The following is a 17,998-nucleotide window of genomic DNA, read 5'->3' as shown; positions in this document are numbered from 1 at the left end:
TCGTTTTTTTTTGTTTCTGTTTGTTTCTTATTTTTTCTCTTCCGTTTTTTGTTTGGTTTGGTTTTCGTTTAATAATCCTTGCTTGCGTTCAAAAAGTATTTCTGAAATATATGAAAGATGAAGTCAAAGCAATTCAAATAGATGCTAGAACATTGCTGAAAGAAAAGGGGAAAACTCTAGTGGTTGGACACGGCAGATGGTGGGTGATGGTTAATGGGGGGGGGGGGCGGGAGAGAGAGAGAGTGCCTTAAATGGAAAGTAAAAGTGGCAGGCCAAAAGCTTTTGGTTTGGGTGGCCACTTGATTGGTGCTCGGTTTGGGGGTGGCTTCCATGAGCTGACCTTTGAAAGGAAATCGGGGACGGGTTGGGTTGGTTGGTCGGTCTTTCGGTCGTAACGTCTGTCTGATGGTGTCCTTAATTCAGCAAATTCCCACCCCATTGCACAATGATACAGGTTTTTATCTAATTTCTCCACTTGAGCTTTTTGACTGCCAATCTAACCCTATAAGCCCCGAGCCCCCCTCTTCATCTAGTTCAAACAACATCCATAGATAAGTCTATTTTTTTTTTGTTTTTTGCCGATAAACAAATTTGACTTACTTTCTGCTGCTCACATATACACAACCAGATACTGATGTACATATTCTTTGCATATGGCCATCAAATGAATGCGTAAGCACTACAAAATAATCAATAAGGGAACTTTGGAGCTCGGCAAATGCGTCAACACTAAATGACTAGGCCTAAATGGGGCGTCTTTATCTTTCTCTCTCTCCCTCGTGTATTTAATTTCCAAGAACCAGAAATCAAACAAAACAGAATCCTCCCCTTATGAAAGTAAAGTCGCTGCACGATCCTCTGTCAATTGCATTGGAATGCAGTTGGCCCTTGCCCGATGCCCGCCCGTAGGCCCAAGTCAATGTCAATGAAATTAAAGTAAGTCTCTATATACATTCTCTCACTCACTTACTGGCCTGTATAGCCAGCAGCCACCCAACCCCTATTTTTTTGATATACTTCACATATTCATTCCTTTTTGAGAAACTGTACTTGGGATAAGTATCGGAAGTAAGCGTTGCAGCTTGCAAGAACAAACTGAAAGGGAACCGGCAAGGGCAATGAAAATAAAAATGGGCATAGGAACCGAAATGGGTAGGAGAAACTGAGCCAACCACCCCTATATCTCGGGAAGTTATAAAAAGTTATACACAGAAGGTAGAAATTCCTGTGTTATTCTATAGTAAGCACTTAGACTATCACTGCTATAGGTAAATTGATATGCATATTAGTTGATGAATTTTTACCACAAACAAAGCGTTATTCTTCTCTGTCGTCCATCATAGATCTTCCTGCAAAGAAAAGATCATGAAATTTAGTTAAATATATCATTGTCAATAAATGTAGGATTTTATAATTAATAGATTCCCAGAATAATTTAAAGACGCAAGAGAAAATGTTTCATCTCCGTCTTTAAGTTTTTTACTTTTGATTCGATTTTCAATTATTATTTTATTATTTTGATTTCCCAAGTTCCCAAGTATGGAAATTTGGTTCCTTTTCTCATGATCAGTTTCTATGATGATATTATATATTCGATCTATACTCTATCTATACCATAAAAAAAGTTGCAAAATGGTTTTGTCCCAATCAAATTAGGCATAAACATTAATAACAATATGTTTTTGTCTAAAATTTTTCATTGAACAATTTTCTTATTCTCCTGAATATGAAAGTCTATTAGAAAACTAGACAGTTGGCCACTCACAAGTTCAATGGATTTAAGTAATATTTGTCTAAGCGAGTTATCAATAGGTGGTTCCTTTTACAACCCCTCGACTAAACGAACATATGGTGGTATTACCTATTTTGTAGAAAGGAATAAAATAGAAAACGTTGATAAAAGGTAGAGGGACAAGAAAAGGAGCAAAAGAAAGTTGAGGCAAACTTCCACCTACAAAACGACAGCGCAGATAATTACGACCTTAACACATTTTTCAGTTTCGAGTTGGTATAAAAACGAGCATGTACTTTGCATGCACACACACACACAGGGGTGTGGGGTTGGCAAAAGGGGGATGGATGGTTGGTTAGATGGATGGATGGATGGAGGGACAAGGCAAATGTATCTCAAAGTGTGCTTTGGAATGTGCCTTCACAGATCGCGGAACACGGTAATGTACTCATACACACAAATGACGAACGAAGTGTGGCACCAACAGCCATGTGTTCGAGCTCGAGTTCGAGTTGTTGCTGTTGTTGTTGTTGTAGCCGGGTGTCATCATTAAAATATGCTTTGGGTGTACATTCGAACGTACCATCAACCCATAGCCTCAACGCCAGCTCAGCTTGTCTGGCGACACTTGGCTTGGGCCGAGGCCTGCGCCTGCCGGGTCTGCGACTGGCAATTGCGTTATGGTCAAGTGACTTTGAAATCCGTTAAAAAAACAAAAAGTATAGTTTATGAAACCCAATATGATGACCGCTCTTTGACAATTAGGCGTTTTACATTAGTATGGATGTATATTCAGATTTTTGTGTATAGATTAGAATTTTGACTGCTGCCTTTATGATGAGACAAGGGTAAATAAAAATAGCAACAAGATGCGAAATCTCAACTGGCAGCAACTGGCGAAACTGAAAACCAAATTGCGAAAATCCACCCCCAAAAGATCTGTGTGAGCATCTCAAACAGTTGAGAGTAAAAGATCCGAGCGGGCCAACAGCTGATTACAGGAGGGGAGTACGTGCTATAGCTTGTGCCAGTTGAACACCTGGACTTTTCAACTTCCGACTTCCTACTACCGGCAGAGACTGCCTGCACTATGCGCCTCAATGCGCGTGCTCACAGGCTGACGATCGTGCCAAGGGGGAGACCAAAAAGGAGAGACCCAGGCAGACGGAACCAAAAAGAGGCGTCTTTTGGTGGTAGTTGACATTGCCATCGACATAAAAACACACACACACACAGTTAGTGAAGAGAATTGAAGAGTGAGAGAGAGATTTATACCTGATTGCAAGATATATGATATATGAATTTATCTTAAATAAAAATGTAAAACACCTTTCTTCAACATGTCTTGTCTTTAACTTAATCCTGCTCGAAAACAAACATTAAAATTATGCATATACATTTTATGGCTAAATGAAAACTTTTCTGGCAATCGTTTTCCATGAGAATTGGCACAACTTTCTGCTACTGAAGCTAGAAATTATGCTAAAAGAAAATGTGCAGAGCAAAAGATTTTAATGTTTATGCGAAAAGTTTTGCCTCAAAACATTTTCTTGCCAAAAAAACAAAGAGACAGGACAATAAAACGAAACTAAGTATTATGACAGAGACATGTATGCAATTTGCTTTAGCCAATTATCATCATGAACTCGTATAGAATAAAACAAAAAATTTCCTCCTTTACTGGTTGTAGGAGACTAAGCCTCAGCAAAGTGCCTGATAAGATATATATTAGTTGATACATGGAAATACTTTTATCGATACAATTCAACACCATATGGCGTTCAATAGATACGACAATTCATGTGACTACTTTCAAGTGGAGCATGGCAAAGTTTTTGGTTACAAGGCAAAGTACATACGGATATAGAGAGCTGCATCTATATCTCTATTGACAAAGTCGAAATCTAGCCAAAGGGTATATTAGGGCAGAGTAAATTCTGACCTACTTATATTCCGATTGGAAATTAATGCTATAAATATCTATGGATTAAATATTGTGCATAGCATGTCGAGTTTGTTAGTGTTTGTTAGTGTTTGTTGTGATTATAGGGTATTTTGTTGTTAAGGTACTTTCATTGACAATCTTCTTTAGCACACACAGACACAGCCACAGACTCTTACATACTTTGTATTGGATCCTGTTGTTTTCTGTTGTTGTTGTTGCTTTGACTATAAGCACTTTTTGTGGTCGCTGTTTGTTGCTGTTGTTTGTGTGTGTGTGTGTAGTTAGCTTTTATTGTCTTTCAGCGCTTGATTAGATAGCACACTCACACACTTGCACACACACACACATGTCTGCGCCCATGGAGCATGGCCATATGGCCATATGTGGCCAAGTTGCTGCCATTGCTCATTTTTTTCCTCTCCTTTCCTTTATATATATAGATATATTTTTTTTGTGGCTGGTGGCTTTGTTTGGACAGTCCACCGACTTTGAAGGTTTTTTCTTGCTTTCAATCGTATCGTATCGCATCGTATCATATCGCATTATGTGTGTGTGTAGGTGTGTGTGTGTGTGTGAGTCTATCAGCAAGAGAGTATTGCATACCAGCAGGCGATGTGGCGGTCAGGCTTTTGTATTTTACCTGTTTTCTGTTTTCTCGTGTCTCTTCCCTTCACTTTGCTTCACTTCATCGTTTTCGTGTCTGCTGCTTATCGCGCTTTTAATATCGACAAACATAGGAAAAAAAATGGAAATAAAAAGAAAAACTGCATGCCTAACGTGTGCCCAATGCCCAGTGGTTCTAGAGTCCTAGTCCGAGTCCGTGGAATCGTGTGTGTATATGTATATATGCCTTTTGCTCTATCTATGCAGATATCTTTCTCTGTCTACCCATCTAGGGGACATTAAAAACATTTCCATTGTAATCAAGCGTACTTTCTTTTATTATTATTATTTTGCCTCTCTGTCTGGCACTAACGACGCAAATTACTCAAATGTATCTGCCAGATACATTCTATATATATGTGTGTGTGTGTGTGTGTGTGTGGAGTCGGTTGCCGTTTTTGCCCCGTTTCTGCTTATATATTATTTATTGATCGCGATAAGCGTCACGAAGCCAATTTCAAGCGCCAGCCAAATGATATGCCTCGCCCCCCAACCCCAAAACACCGATTTCTACATATGTATTCTCTCTATTCTGTAGAACTTAGGCGTAAGTGCTTTTTTGCACTAACTAACCAACCGAACAACTAACTAACTAACTAGTCAACCATATGCAGTACAGTACTCAACCATATAGTATAGTCAATGTCAGAGATTTTAATTTACCCTCAATTAAACGTAAGCAGCTGGCAGATGTTTCTATCGTATGTAAGCCACCCTCTTTTACGAACGTCTTCAAGACGCTCTGGGAACGGGCCAACTGTCTTTGAATTCGTCCGTTACATTTGCCTCGTGCCATTATCAGACAGACAGAGAGGGACAGCAGAGCGTTAAGGAACAACGTCGTCTTCACGACAATATATAGAGTCATCCAATGGAACGATATGGCACACTCATGGGGTATGCCATAAGGCAGGAATAACAAACTTTATGTCCCTCCGCCTTATATGATATGAAATGATTAGACTAGACTTTATTTGAGTTTCTGTAACGTATTTCTCAGTCAGAGAGTCGAGTACTCAGCACACGCAATGCCATTTGTCCAACGCCTCTGAAGTTGCTTTAATAATTCAATTCAATATCTGTCGTGTGTGTTCTCATTTAGTAAGTATAATTACCAAAGCATATGCCTAAACATTTTCTACACCCAAAAAAATAAATAGAATTTCCTTAACAAAACGCCTCCAAAATGTCCAAGTTATATAAGAGTGTGGGCTGCATGGGTGGGTGTATTTTTTATGACAAATGCTTAGATATGTTAATATGATAGCCGTCACTTTGGGCATAGAGAAAATTAAGGAAATTACCCCCATCCATACACACACACACACACACCCATACACACACATGTCCTTCACAAAATTCTTTGCCTTGAGTCTGTTTCAAGTCTCAATTTCCTGTGAGCATTAATGGAATTGAATGAGAATCCATGCCTAGAAAAATGACTTCATGTCATGCCTTGAAATAATTAGAGGTTGTTCCCTAGCCACCCACCCACCCGACCTCCCACTTCCCACACCCCTGTCTCGTCTTTCTTGTCACAGTACGTGCATGTGTGTGTGTGTCACTTCACCTGACCAATCTGCATTGCCTTATCGCTTAGCACAAATCTTGTACATTTTCTTTTTTTTTTATTTTCCATTTTGCGTCAATATATTAGGCCAATTTTTATTGTTGCATGTTTCAAAAGGGAATTGGTGGAGGTCATTAATTCGCTTGCAAATGACTCTGTAAAATGGTTGAGTCATTGCTTCGACACTAACTGATTAAAGAAGGGGATTTCTATCTCTCGGTCTCTCGGCACCCTGTCTCATCCAGCAATCTCTTTGTGTGCAGTGTTTAAATTTGTTTAAACTCGTCTGCGTATAAACAAATTGATTGTATTTAATTTAATTGAATTCAAGTGTGTCGAACAACAAAAACAAACCAAAAACTTGCCTTGACTGAATAATGCAATTTTGCAACTAATAAAGCAACAGATTCACACTCAGATGCAGATACAGAATCAAATTCTTGAACTTAGTCTGCCCCCCCCACTCACTTTCAGCTTAACCCATTGAGTCGAGAAGTCGCAAGGAAATCTTGTAAATGAATAAAATTAAATTTCAATTGTTGGACTCTGTGTCCTGTGTCGTGTCCTGGCTTGGGTTTATCTTGTGCTTGTGCGTTGTCCTTATCGTTGTGTTTGGATTAAATGGCAAAGATTTTCTTGATCAAACAATGGCCAGAGTGGCCATGGATGGTCGTCTGCTGTGCCATGCCCGGCAGAGTAGATGGTTTACTTATTTATACAAGTTGCGACAATTGTTGATTTATGCATTCGAGATGAAATTCTTGATGTAAAAGTTTTTAAAGCCATTTTAAATATGTCTTTATATCTACCCCTCATTTTGCTCTGCCTGCCCTAAAGTTTACGTTGGTGAAAGGAGTCAGCGTTGTTGCATAAAATCAATGGCATTTTAGTCCGAGTGTCGTCCCTGATTCTCTTCTCGACTCAGGCAAAGTGACATTTTCATTAAAAATAAAAAAAAGGGAAAATAATAAGTAACTAAGTGAGGAGAAACCTTTAGCATTTTTATCGTAGCATAAGAAGTGGTTGGTGGTCGGTTAGGATTTCGCTTCTGGTTTTTGGTTAAACAAAACTCAAGTAGTTGAAAGAGTTAAAAAGTTGAGTTGCCCGGTCGGGATTCATTATGATAATTTAGTTGAAGCTGAAGGAGCTGCTCCTCCGAGAGCTAAAGCATTGACATTTCAAGAACTTTCTGAAGGGCCAAAGAAAAAGGATTGCACAAAAAAATGAAATGAGAAAACTGCGAGATAACTGACGACATTAATGAAATTAAATTTGTGGAAAATGGTCAAACACGTGCTATCCCCTCCCTGTGTTGGTGGGCATAGTCAATATGGGGGCAGAGAGCCATGCAGATTTTCAACTGCAATGAATCAACTTTAACAACCACTTGCCATCTCTCTATAGGTCTGACAGCTCGTCAGCTGGCATCATAACTCAACTTGTATTTGTGTCGCGGTCGGTTTCGAGTCCGGATCGAGTTCACTTCGAGTTGAGTCAAAGGCTGGGCATTTAATGAGCGCATCCGGCTATGGCTATGGCTATGGCTATGCATTGGCCTTGCATTGCTTCATTGCACTTTACATTAAAGTCCGCGACATTACACAATATGTACATTAATGTTCATTAGCGTCTGCATCCATTTGGCTGTTTTTAGGGGTTCATCCACTAGCATGTCCATGTCCATCTCCATGTCGATGTCCATGTCAATCGGAAAGGTGTCAACGGCAAGGCAACGCTTCATGCCCAATTAAAAGAGAGGTCACTCAGGTTGGACAAAATCTCTCTTGCTCGCACTCTTTCTCACTTTTGCTTGGTTAATTGAAACCCTGGCGTCTTCTTCTTCTTCATCATCATCATCATCAAACGCGTCGTCGTCATCTCCTTGTTCTTTTACTTTGGGCTCCCAGGAAGTGCAGGCAACCGCCGTGACGTCGTTTCCTTCTCCCCACCTTTGTTTGTCCATTGGTTTTTTGTTGTTTTTTTTGTCATTTCTTCTTAGTCTTAACCTTTTGTTTGGTTGCGGTTCATTAAGGCAACTTGAGACCTTCTCCTCTCTTTAATTGCTGTTGTCTCCTTATTTCCCAAGGCCTGAGAACTCTTTTTTTTTCTTTCTTCCTTTGTTTTATTTATTTTTGTTGGTTTCTGATTCAATTTCAACACTTGACCAGAGATTTTCCCTGTTTTAAAGCTATTTGTTTTTATAACTGCCAGGCACAACGACTTCAGAATTAGTTGATTTATGAATTATGACAATGTAGAGCAGAATGAGAGAGCCCCAGACATGCTGTCTGCTGATCTAAGCTGCCGGATATTCTAATAAAGCATCCAACTGCATCCAAATGTCGACTAGTTAGTGGTGTGTGTGTTTGTGTGTGTGCAGATTTAACACTTCTTGTCAGAAATTGATTGAAGTAACCCCTAGCAGACCAGTTGAAAGAGCAAAGAGACCCAAGAAGGAACCAGCAATTGTCGAATGCGGAACTATGTATGTACATATAAGCTAACTTTGGGTGTCACTCTTGTTTTTTTTTTTTTTTTGTGGGAATGGGAACTCTTTGCCTCAGCAATGGTCCATCTGTTGTTGTTCTTATTGTTGCTGCTGCTGCACTCAAATTAGTGCAATCAAGTTATCTTGTGCGTATCTGCAACTGCCCCCTGGACAATTGTATGTATTGTATCTTTGCATCTAACACTTCAATTGCCCGCTTTGGTGGGAATTTGTATGTCTATTCTCTTCCTCTCTCTGTGTTGCTTCGTGAAGGAAAAACCATTTAAACAAAGGAAATTATTAAAAATTATTGCCGACCCTTTGGGTTGAATTCATATGTATATGTGTGCATGTGTGTGTTTTAGTAGGAGTATTGAAAGCACCAATAGAGCACCGTGTGAAAAGCGCGCACCCTCGCTTACGCCCGATCTCGAGACATGCAAATGAAAATTATTGCCCTTTTCTCCACCCTTCCACCCCATTGGATTGGTTATGCTTCAAGGCGTTTCGTTTTTCGTATTGCTCAAGGTGCACTATACAGAAATAACTTTGCATGATTTGCCCGGTTACCAATTGTCGGTGGTCCTGGTGAGAAAAACCTGTTAAAGCGTGAAGTGAGTTTCCTTTCTCGACTTGCAAGGGTATTCGAATATTCTTTCTTGGCATGTCAATGCCCCTGGTTTGAGCAAACTTCAAGTAGGGTAGGAATGGGTATCAAATGCAAGGCAAGTTTATTGTCGCCACCCTCGGGCGGAATTCATTACGCGAAAGTATCTCGCCGCTCCATAAATGCAACCCCAAAGTGGAGCCAAAAAAATGGAATTGTAGCTAAGAAAAATCAAGCAAAAAGTCTTAAAAAAGAATCGCTGCACAAGAACTTGTGGTAATGCAACCAGAAGATAACTCAAACCATTGCCCAAATCGTAAACATAAAGAGGGTGGCTATGACCAAAGACACAAACATCCAACCACCCACCCACCCATCCACCCACACACACATACACACACACTCCTCTCTGACTGCAACAGAACCCACTTAAAGGGAATGACATTTTCATTACCCTACCAAAGAGTTGAATCCCTTTGTGAGACTCGGAAAACAAATAGTACCATTTCACATTAGTCAAGATCTGTGCAAGATAAACTCTTTAGAACCGATGCTAAGTGAAATTAGTAGTCCATTAAATTTTTTCTTAATTCTTCTAAATGATTAGCGTAGCTCAAGATCACTTAATATTTCTTGTTTAATTTTACAAAAATAAAAATAAAAATACCATTAAAATATTTAATGGTAAGCGAAAAGTGCGGTCTTTCTTTTTCGGTTTTTTGAGCTCCAGAGTCGAGACAAAAGAAATTAAAAAGTGCATAATATGAATCTATAATACATAATAATAAAAGCTACAAAGCAGCAGGAGTCGTCGAAGAAGAAGCATAAGGAGCGTCATCAGCATCCTTGGCAGCTGGCGAATAAGTAGAAAAAAAAAATATAAAGGGTTGGCTCTGCCTGCTGGCATATCCTCCTAAAAAGGAGACCGAAACAAAGTCAGATAGAGTGGTGTAGGAAATTTCGGATAAGAAGAGGGGCGAGACAAGAACAACAAGAAGTGCAAACAGAAAATAAAATTTTCGTTGAAAAGAAATTAAAAATCTGCAAGATTTGCATTTTAACTGAGACCGACTCCTTCAACAATCTCCCCAAAAAAAACAAAAAATAAAATGTAATACACGAGTATGTAGGCAAAACAGATTTTTTTTTCTTCCACTTTTTGCCTATGGAAAACTTTTGAGTGTTCACCTCAAAGTGCACTGGCGTGGACATTGAGAACTCTGAGGGTTGGGCGTATGTGGGTGGGGGGAGGTACGGCTAAGCTTCTCTGCAGATGATGGCCATGTCGATGATGATGGCCTTTGAAGCCGCTGCTGCTGCTGCTGCTGGTGGTTCACTTCTGTTAAGTCGCCATCATCGTGGTTAACTCTTTCTCAGACCAATGTTGCACCACCTTGCTTGGTTGCTGCTGTCAATTTAGTTCAATTTGAATTAATGAGCACACAATTCGCCGCATAATTTACATTTTATTTTTATTTCATTTTCTTTTCGCATTCAACTCATACCATACATCTGTGGCTACCGTTTCGGCCTTGCTATTATCTAAGCATATAATGGTAATGGTATCTAGAGCTCTTGGGCCTGCCGACTTGGGCCCGCTTAATTAAAGGGGGCCAAAAACAGTCATGGTTCAAGCTTGGAAGGCAGAGCGAAGCTCTTTTTATCTCTGGCCATAGAATAAACACAATATGCAAAGTTTTCTCTGCTCTCTTCCATTGAGTTTCAGTTCATTGAAACCGTGAAAAGGTGGAGGAAAGGTAGAAGAAAATTTTGTGCAAAGAAAAAGTGCAATTCATTTATTTGCGTTTCCTTCAGTTCAGTTCAACTCAAACCAGCTCATCTCAGCTCAACTCTCTACTTCTTCTTCTTCTTCAGCTAGCAGTTTTGGCCAGCCTCAGTCCAGTTGTCGATCCGGGAAGTGCTTTACCTTTTCCCTTTTGCGTCTTTTCGTCGTTTTTCTTTCTGTTTTTTCCTTTTGTAGCCCAGGACATGGCAAGGAGCCAGCCAACCAGCCAGCCAACCAGCCAGCCAGCAAGCCAGTCAGTCAACCCCTTCTCTGCCAACTACCGCCAGCCTACTGTCATTCATATTTATACGCTTTCTTTCTTGCCTTGTCTCAGACCTCAGACTCAGACCATTTCTGTGTGCAATGCACTCGTCAAAGCTTAATTGAAGGCAAGATTGCAGTCTGACTCGGTTGACTCGACTGACTTTGTCTCCTGTCGGCCTACCTTCCTCCCTTTCCCAGTCTCAGTGAATGCGACTTGGCAAAAAGTCGTTGCAACAAAGTGAAAGAAATTGTTTATACTTGGTTATTTCAACAAACGGTATCATTTGGGTATATGTATGTGTGGAAACATATGTAATACTAATTAGAATAGGTAGCAAGCAGTCGACATTGGATAGAAACTCATTTGCCAACTAGCTATGTAAATGCTTTAGACCCCACCTGAAAGTCAGTCATTTGGCTACAAAAAAAGAAACCAAAATTAGACAAAGACTTGGCAACTGAGGCCAGGCTAGGCCTAAGGAGGCCTCTCATATAGAGGCTGAGACGGGTTGCCCTACTCTCAGTCGCACACACACATACATAAACAAAATAAGAAACGTCAACGTCGACGGCGTCGTCAAAAGAATGCAGTTAAGCACACAATTGACATTTGAAACGTCAACTTGGGAAACCACTCGAGCTGAAGAAGTTGCATAAAAAAGTGCCTCCGTTAGGGGTTTCCTTTCACTCTTTAGGGTATAAGGTAAGGTTGGTTCCTTCTCTGGCAAACAGGACGTACACACACACACACACACACACACATACACAGGAGGTATGTGTGTATGGTATTGCGACTGCAGTTTATTTGCTGAGCAAATAAAATTTTTCCTTTTACTATGTGGAAAGAAGCCAACAGGGCGTATGACTTATCTTTCTTGCCATTATACTTTTGCGTCTCTTCATTCTAAGATAATCAACAAAATGTCGGCTGATGCTGAAGACTAACGATGTGCGCATATCTGATTGCAGTTTACTGTTGCATGCATCATTAAAATGCTGCGCTGTGGCATCCTTGCAACCTAGCACCCTTTTGCTCGGAGTTTCCTTTCTATCCATATATTTTGCTCAAGGTGCATCTCATAGAGAGAGAGTTGTGGGCACACACACACACTTATTTGCATACATATGGAGATAGAGAGTTAAAGGTTTTAGCCCACGCTCAATTGAAAGACGCGTTGGCAAAAGTTCTTTTGCGTGTCGGTGAACCTGTGTCCTGGCTTGGATAGTGAAAATATATATCAACTGGAATAAGTTCATTCTTTTTTGACTTTCCTTTTATATCCTGAACTTGCCCATCTATGATATTAAAGCCTAAAGATGCAAACGTAGATGTTTTTAGTATGCCTATTAAGTAACCACTTTGCTGCCAGTAACCAAGGCAGTTGGGAACTGCTGCTTTTCGCACTTTATCCATAGACACACACTCACACACACACACACATGTATGCAGATATTTCATTAAGTGCATTGCAAAACCGTGAAGAAATAACTTTTGCTACATTTTGCAGAGACCAAAATGAAAAAAAAAATAAAAAAAAAGAAAATGAAGAGGCATACATAGGCCGGCAAAACGAATGCTGGCAGAGTCCCAAAGGGCTTATGGAGAGGGCAGCAAAGTTTTCAACTGCAGCAACTACCTCAGAAATACACTCCCAAGCACAAACACACACACGCACACACACACACATGCGAAGTTATGCCTGAAAAGAGGTGACTACATATCCAACTATGTACCTCTAGGTGCCTCTTGGAGCAGGCTTTGCCTCTGGCCCTACTCCACCTTCCCCCCCTCTTCATCGCTCTCTCTCTTTCTCTATGAGCACTAACAAAAATTCATCCAACGGCAGCTAAGAGCGCAAAAAAAAATTATGTTGCATACATTACGGCGTGCACACAAAAACAAAAGAAAACTGCAGAGGCAACTTTCTGCAGCAACAATTTTCTTGCTACCGGGCTGCTTCTTCAGTCACCACCACCATCACCTCCACCACCTCCCACATCCTTACCCCTGCTCCATCTATGCCCCATGCCGCATATCATCCGCGCACCTCCCCGTGTGCGTCATGCTGCAATCCGTTGCTACTTCTGAGTAAATTAACTGCATTTCTTTTAGTGGATGCTTCTCGTGGCTCCCAACCAACTCGTTGCATATTTGGAGGCACAAAATTACTTGACTCGAGGGCGCTATGCCAGCAGCAGCAGCAGGTAAGGGTGAGGCTGAGGCTGAGCCAAAAAGGGTTGGCCCTGCGAGTTGCAAAACAAGTTTTACTTGTAGAAAATGTACTTTGCATTCGCATTAATTAATTAAAAATAAAATATAGAGAGATGGAGGTAAAGGCAGCAGCAGCATCAGCAATAGCAGCAGGGGGATGTAGACTGGAGACTGTAGAAGGGCATTGCTGCAGTCCCAGCCAGACGAAGAAGCAGAACAAGATGGACGCCAACAAAATACAAATACAAAAAAAAAAAGAACGAATACAAAAAAAAAAAACAAAAATATATCCAAAGTGAATGCAACGGATGCGAAGACATGGCAAAGAAGCATGGGCAAGCGGAAGTCGTGGTGGTAGCGGGAGTCAGGGAGGGAAGTCAAAAACTTGATGACTGAAAAACTGGACTTTGGGGGCGTGCGCACAAAAGCGGCCACCAGGAGCACCAGCACCAGCAGCAGCAGCAGCAGCAGGAGAACAAAAGGCAACAAAAACTCGCGCACAAAAAAAAAAAAGAAAGAAAAAAGGGGGAATGTGCTCGTACTAGGAGGGTCTCGTCGCGGGGAGGCTATGATTTTATTTTGTTTGATTGTTTGATTTTCGCTCCATTCTCCACAACATCAACAACGTCGTCGTCGTCGTCATCGTCGTCGTCGTGAGCATCGTCGAGGCATTGCATTTTGACGCAGTCGCCTGATGCTGGTCATTGAAGGGTCTCCGGCGTAGCCTCAAGACTTTTAAGCTAAACGGAAATCTGAGTGGGCCCAGCAAGCCAAATTAGAGTGAGTGAACGGCCGTTGATGAAAAACGCACTCGAATTAAAAGGTTCCTAAGGAGTGAGAGAAGCACACGGTCGGTAACTGTCCAGTGGATGTGGAACCGAGATTAATTGCTTGCTTGGGTGCAACCCCAAGTCGACCATACATCAAATATTTGCATTGCATTTGAATTGTGATAATTAGTAAAGTTTCAGATGTTGATCAATAATATTGAAATTGTATAAAATAATATTAAATGGGGTGCTAAAAAAAATAACTCAAAACTCAATTTTAAACGATTTTCAATTGGCAACATTTATTATATGTTATCTTCATCTTAGATTTTGATAAAAAAAAAACAAAATATCGACGCTTAATTAATTTCAGTGTGTTTAAACATATTTAATAATCCAAATTAAATATTTAATATATCGAATGAGAATTAAATGATAATTTAATCTAATTTTTGGTAAATTATATTGAAATTATTTCGGCTATTATTTCTTATCCTTGATCTTGGAGGAATTTAAATGCATTTGAGTAATGCATGCTACGTATGCTAGCCCCCCACTCCTCCACAGAGGCAATTCAACAGGATAAAGAATAGCAATAAGACTGGAAGTAACTGAGTTGGGCAACCAGACAACAACCAGCATATTGCAATTTTACAAATCAAACAAAAGGCAGCAACAACAGCATAAACAGAGAAAAAAATGAGAGTGGAAGAATGATGGGTGAGTGAAGCAAGTGAAGCTCGGCCAAAAAGGACAATGCATACAGGGGGCAAGCCGTATGGGATGGCACAGGACTCGGCTAATATGCATTGCACATGCAGCAAGCATCGCGAAGAAAGGGAGGCACACACACACACACACACACCAGAGGCAGAGGATTGGGGTGGCAGGAGATGCGGCAACGAAACTTTTTTCATGACTGTTTGGCTGTTGTTTTGGCGCCTGGCCTATGGATGAGACTCAGTACTGGGTTTTGGGTTTGTTTGCCAAGCAAATGCATCCAATGCAATTTTTTTTCGGTTCTAGTCCTTTGCTGCAATCAACTTTGACGGGACTGTGATGGAAGGGGCGTGTGTGTGGGCCGGTTGTTCGCAAGTCAATCAGTCCAAAAAGTCGCTAAAGCCAAGCGGTGGGCCTCTGCCCCAAGTACTTATTATCCTGGCAACGAGGCAAAAACAAAAAAAAAAAACAAAACAAGGAAAGAAAGGAAAAATGCAATATTGAATGCATTTGGAAGCTAAGCCCACCTCCGCCCACACGTCCCTCCCATTTGCCTTCCGTAGGCAACTAAACGCACCGAACTGCAGCCGTAAAGAAATTGCGAAACAAAAAAAAAAGCACCAAATCCAAATCAGAAATGGGAAGCAACTCAACTCACATGAGGCAGCAACAACACAAAAAAACACAAAAAAAAGAGAGAGATTTTCAATTAAAAGGAATTGCTGCTCTATGTAGATTTTTGTGCTTATTAGGGCCCCCCCTTTCCTTGTAGCCCTTCCCTTAAGCCAGCCACTAAACCACTCGAAAGCTCTGCACATTTGGTAATCAATTTCTGTTGTTGCTGTTGTTCTGTAGAGAGACAATCTTTGCTAATAAGCTATGGCAATATCTAACCTACTGCATACTCCTCCCTCCCACCCAGAGAGAGGCATGCACTTGCATTATTTGGAATGCCAAAATGCATTTTGTTGGCAAATGCTTAGGAGAATGCCGACGCTTTGCAATTAGAACAAGCCGCCTCCACGGGTCTGGATTTTGTTTTTGACGACAACCAAGGATTAGTTTCACATAATCATCCTCTACATCATGCCAATCTGACAGAGAAAAAGGGACCGACAGACAGACAGAGACAGAGAGAGAGAGAAAGAGAGAAGGAAGGATGGAAAGTGTCATTTTGTCATTTGGAAAGTATTTGCTACATAGGCAAAAAGAGACAGTCTATACCTCATACATACATATCTCCAACCTATTACAATTGACTATACTATGGAATTTGCAGGCCTGCTTGAGTATAAACAAAGAAAAATGAAAAATTGCAATGAAAGAAAATATGTAAATCCGCCGCCCTCTTTTCTGAAAAACGAAATTGCGTTAAAAATTGTTTATCCCTATGCAAAACTATAACAAAAAAAAAAAAACAGAAAAGAAAAGAAAGTTGGTCGAGGAGGAGACAAAAGAAAACTCTTTCACACAAAAACCAACTCAGGTAGAAAAGGATCAAGAGAAGAAGGCCAACTAGGACCAGCGACTCTATGAATGAATGAATTGACCGAGTGAATGACATATGGAATGCAAAAACCAAGTGCAAAGGATTAACCAAATAGCAAAAATGCTTAAGTGAGGAGGACACTTTTCTTCTGTTTTGTTGATGATTGTTATCCCAAAAACTGTGAGAAAATATGCAGTTTATCATTTTACTTTTACTTTTCCAACCCCTTTTCCAAATATGCAGTTTTCTCGTGGAGCTGAGGGGTGTGGGGGTTGATTGGCAGCTGAAAAATATATTTTTGTGGATTTTATTGATATAAATTTTCCCTCATTTGGTTGGCCATTGTTCGGTGGGCCACCTTTCCGACAATCGTTCAAGGAGTTGTCCTTCAGTCGTGTCCATTGTTTGAATGGGTTAATTTGTATATTTAGCCAGCAGCTGGCGGTGACAAATATACATACAGATACATACAGATAGATGCTGCATCAATTCCAGCCAGCATTGAAACATAAATCCAATTAAATCTTAAGTCGCCGCAAACAATTTGCCGCACGTTCATCTCGATTTTGCACCTTTACCTCAATGCCGACAACAAGAAAACAAAAAAAAAAACGCAAATCATACGTAATCGATATGCACCCGCATTGCCCGAGCACTCTGCGACCCCATTCCATACCTGCCCCTGTCTCTTTTAAGATGCATCCAAGAAGAAGTCCATAACTCATCGAGGTGGCAATGTGCAAAAGTAGATGTATCGCATATCCTGTGTGCATTTGCTCTTTGTTTGCCAAAAAATAAAAGGAAAGAAATCAAAATTTTATCGACTACACACACAAGCAGGCATCGACATCAAAGTACCCACTATTAAACCGTAAACCATCGTATAATCAACAATTTTGGGCTAACCGAAATGCCATTGCCTATATAGGGTATGGATGCAGTTCCCTTTTAACCTTTTGGCCTTTTGTCTGCATATGCCCAATGTCAGCTGTGGTGCAATCTGTTTCTTTCCGTATCCTAGTCATCAATGATCAAATATTGCCAGTCTTTGACTTCGACTTGTCCTTAGATGCCGGCGCGTGTCTGTTTGTGGCCAACTGTGATTTTGTTTGTCGAAGGCGTCATCTGTTTTTCATTGTTTGCCACGTGGATGCATGTATTTGTATCTAAGTTAGCTTCAACTTCTTTGCCCTAAACCGCATGTCTATTTATCAGCTAAAACTCTGTCTGCATGTCAAATTACCCGCTTTATTATTAACATGTCACTTTGGCCTACTTTCCTTAGGCTAAAACCCCAGCCCAGTGCCTTTTCTTATATGCAAATGCGTCAAGCTCAATTTCTTTTTTGTTTTTTTGTGTGTTTGTTTTTGTTTGCTTTTTCAAGTAATACTTGCATCTCAAAGTAATTTCTGTAATTTTCATTCAAACCACAAAGCCAAAAGGCAAAAGCGGAATCCAGAAAAGCTTTTTAATTAAGCGCCTCAAAGTTGACTCAGACCAGTCCGAAGCAAGGCAGGGAGAAGGAATCAAAATCGAGGAGAAATCACAAAACTGTTATTACAATCATCATCATCAGTCCCACCCCCGACAGTGCCTACCTCCCTCCCTCCCACTCCTCCATTCAACCCTACGAAAACTCTTGTCGCCTACTTTGTCATTGTAATTCTTCTTTTCAGCACAAAAGGAAATGCATTTTATTATTATTATTATTTGTCCCAACTTTCGTTGCTAGCAATTTTTAATCAAGGATGT

At 40.5% G+C, this 17,998-nt stretch overlaps 1 long non-coding RNA gene across 3 annotated transcripts in view; it reads right to left on the bottom strand.

The window, feature by feature from the left end:
* Window positions 1–19: 19 nt before the first annotated feature.
* Window positions 20–17,998, bottom strand: part of LOC124462128 — a 36,513-nt gene continuing 18,534 nt past the window's right edge. For all 3 annotated transcript variants that reach the window (XR_006955404.1, XR_006955403.1, XR_006955405.1), the window contains exons 3-4: window positions 1,305–1,349; window positions 20–101 (exon numbers count right to left, since the gene is read on the bottom strand). This is a non-coding gene — a long non-coding RNA (uncharacterized LOC124462128). The remainder of the gene's footprint in view (window positions 102–1,304; window positions 1,350–17,998) is intronic.

Source organism: Drosophila willistoni, chromosome 3R, assembly GCF_018902025.1.
Source record: "Drosophila willistoni isolate 14030-0811.24 chromosome 3R, UCI_dwil_1.1, whole genome shotgun sequence".
NCBI classification, from domain to species: domain Eukaryota; kingdom Metazoa; phylum Arthropoda; class Insecta; order Diptera; family Drosophilidae; genus Drosophila; species Drosophila willistoni.
The sequence above is the reverse complement of the archived record's forward strand: the minus strand, read 5'-3'. Positions and strand labels throughout refer to the sequence as shown.